At 37.1% G+C, this 3,644-nt stretch overlaps 1 pseudogene; it reads left to right on the forward strand.

Moving 5' to 3' along the window:
- The window catches only part of LOC119360534, a 12,343-nt pseudogene that overhangs the window by 3,466 nt on the left and 5,233 nt on the right, over window positions 1-3,644 (forward strand).

Here is a 3,644-nt window from a genome sequence, read left to right on the forward strand (position 1 = left end):
AGATAATGATTTTTAGAAGTAGTGGATATTAATTACTAGTAGTGATGGTAAACTAGTTCTATAATTAGCAGTAGTAGATGTTAATTAGTAGTAGATGTAGTAGTTAGATGTTAATTAGTAGTAGTAGATGTACTAGTTTCTTTCTATTTATAGTAAGTTTCTATTTAGTAAGAACGAGTTGAATTAATAGAACTAGTTTAGTTTTAGTTGAACTAGTTAAGTTTTAGTTGAACTGGTATAGTAAGTAAATTAATAACTAGTTGAACTACTTTATTTTTAGAAAGAACTAGTTTTTTCTTTTTATACTAAGTTTATATTTAGTAAGAACTAGTTGAATTAATAGAACTAGTTGAACATGTCATATTTGTTGTTATTTTTTAGTTTAAGCAATTATTTCATGTTTTGGTTACACCTCCGAGTGGCCTATGTTTTGCCGGAGTGTTGATTAATTTCCGTTCCGGCAAATTTCAGGCGCTCGATATGTCCTTTTTTAGCAAAGGTCATGCCGGATTTTTCCGTGAATTCTGGCATGACTTGTGCTAGAATATGTACAAGTTTAATCTTTGAATTATGAACGTAGGAAATATCGTACTCGGACGACGACAGTCTCCCGGGGGAGTGCAGCTGGTGCCACGATGATCGAGGTATGTGCGACAGGTTCGTTGAGCTGGATGAAGATCGGCGCTTCAGCATTAAGCTCGAGGAGACCTTCGATGTTGAAACGGTACGCAATAACGACAAGTGTTTTTTCGTAATTAAGCATGACTTCAACTATTTCAACGTCTAATTTTCATTTTTTACAATTCGACTAGCTTATCTCATGTCATGCAAGACGCTATGTCTTGGAGAGGATGGGTTTTGAAGACCATGAAAATTATGAAACAAAGAAAATACACCTAAGGACCCATTATGATATCGATTTTGAAGTAAATCTGTACAATTCTCAGAGCGTAACCCATTTTGGTTGCCAAAATTATGAAGCACTTTGCAAAATGTATGGTTTTTATGAAGGTATGATTGTCACCACGGATCTTGGTAATCCTGACATCGAGCAAGACAATATGGACATTTGGGTCCTTGTTGATACGCTTCTGATTCTACCATAATGTGAGTTTCTCAAACATAGTTATTAACTAATCTATATTGTTTATTTCAAAATAGTTGATAGCTTATTTCCATTGACAGTTTATTTTGAATCTTCAAAGAATGTGCAGAAGATGGTAGACAAAACCCACTACACTGATGGCTTCGAATTAACTTATAAGGAGAAAAGTCATCTGATTGCTTATTGTACTTTTCTTGAGAATTACAATACCTATTATCGAACTCCTCCAAATTATGGTGAATACGTGCCACTAGTGCACGTGTTGAACCACGGTAACTTCTATGAAGATACCCTGGTAAGATTTTTTACTATTACGACATCCGTGCATCTTTTGCATACTTCTAAAACTAGTACATCATTGCTAACTACGAAGTTATTACTATGTTTTTCAACAGGAAATCCCGATGGATTATGTGCCTCATCTGATGTATCAGAATGGTCGCCTTCCAGTTATGAACATACAGCCAGGTGAATCTAAGGAGCTCACCTCTGCATTTCGGATTTCTAAAAGCGGTGAACACATGCTAATCGAAGAATGGAAAAAATGTTTGGACATTCGCAAGGAGGTTCTTGGAAGTAACATTAAGCGAAAGGCAAGAATTGGAGACAGGATAATCTCCATTCTCCATAATGGAGAGTCAGGGGCTATCTTGTTTTTTGCTATTTTACCTTAAAGAATATAGTAGGTCCTAAGAGAATGTAGTAGGTCATATGAGGTACAATATGTTTATTATGTGATACAATGTGTTAGAGTTGATGATGTGAGGAGTACTTGTGATTACGACTAGTGATCAATTTGCTATGTGATGTCTCATTGATGAAAATGATGATCTTGAGGAGGTGTTATATGACAATGATGTATTATGATGATAAGTTGTTAATGATATGATGATGATGATGATATTTATTATATCATTGGGTGAAAGAACCGCGGATTAGTTTCAAGTGGATGTCCATCCACTTGAAACTAGTCCACACGGCTCTTTCACCCCGTGATGTAATAACTCATTATGATGTAAAAACTATTTCTAAATTTCTGTTGTATGAAAACTTGTGTAAAGGTGTACGAATACAACATGAAATGAAAAAAAATTAAATACGAAATAATAGTAGCAGCGCGGGCAGGGAGAAGCGCTACTACTAATTACCAGTAGCGCTCCTCCGGGAACTCGCTACTATTAAGTCGATTTAGCAGTAGCGTGGGAGGAGGCACGCTACTGCTATACGTTAGCGGTAGCGCCTTATCAGTAGCACATAACCCCGCGCTACTGATAGGTCTAAAACGCGCGCTGCTGCTAGGCTTTTCCCTAGTAGTGACAATCACTACGCATGTTAAGAAATTTTTTAGGAACAATCTACATCCACCAAATAACTGTACACAATCATTTCCCAAAAAAATATGCGTGTCCTATACCAGTTTACCCAGGGGTCATTTTCATACAAGTGGTGAGACGTGGAAGCAAAAACGTCCCCAGAAATAGAGGCTTAGGTATGTACGTGCCGACTATTGTTTGCCCTATGGACTATCTAATCGATCCGATCGATTGATCTATGTTTGTATTCTCTTGGACCGCTTAGGGCATTTGCCGCTGTCGCTAGCCGCCGCTAGTGCCATCCGCTGCTGTGCGTGTCGTGCTAGGGCGTTTACGGTTGCCACGGCAACCATCCTGGTCGCCACGACGACTACTCCATCCACTAGTCTACCACTGTCCGCATACGATTGACTAGATGCAGGCGGATCAGATCATCAGAATACAGCTGGAGATCGCTAGCCAGGTGACCAGGATTGAATATGTTGGCAGCAGGTACCACTATGCACCAGTAGCTATTAATAATTATTGTTTATTTTTTGTGAATTGTGATCTTAGTCTTGTTAATTAACATCATTTATCTTCTGCATCCACGACATGAGTTTTTTTTATTTAATTTTTTATCTATTAACCTAAAGCATCATAGCTCAATTTCAAATATGAACTTGCTTACCACCCATATACCATGTGGTCATGACATGACTTATTGATGTGTCCAATATATGCACAATGGTGGATTTTTTTTTTTTGTTATCATTAAGTCTTTTCTCGTCAAGAGGGGACTCAACTAGAGTATCAACTTGTCCATTTCTAGCTGGATGTTTGCAACCATCTAGAGCTGAAAATCTTGTCTTCACGATCTGACTGTTGGATACTAAAACAAGTAAAATTACTACATACTCAATGGTCGATAAGTTACTTTGGTTGCTCATAAATCTTTCAGTGTCAGCCGCGACAACTGAACAAACTTTTTCGTCTATGGAACTAGACAAGACACATTTTCGAAACAAAATGAACATGATTTTCTTCGACATTACATGATTGACTGTAACGGTAAGGAGCATAGCAAAGTTCACATTATCAACTTGTTCAACATTGTAGGTCGTAGCGCTCAATTTATGTTAATAGAAATGTAACATTCTTTTGTAGTTCCAAATAAATATTTTTATGATTTTTCATCACGCTGTTGTGAGACTTAAAATATATTGTGATGTTCTATGATTTTTGTG

This window comes from Triticum dicoccoides, chromosome 2B, assembly GCF_002162155.2.
Source record: "Triticum dicoccoides isolate Atlit2015 ecotype Zavitan chromosome 2B, WEW_v2.0, whole genome shotgun sequence".
NCBI lineage: Eukaryota > Viridiplantae > Streptophyta > Magnoliopsida > Poales > Poaceae > Triticum > Triticum dicoccoides.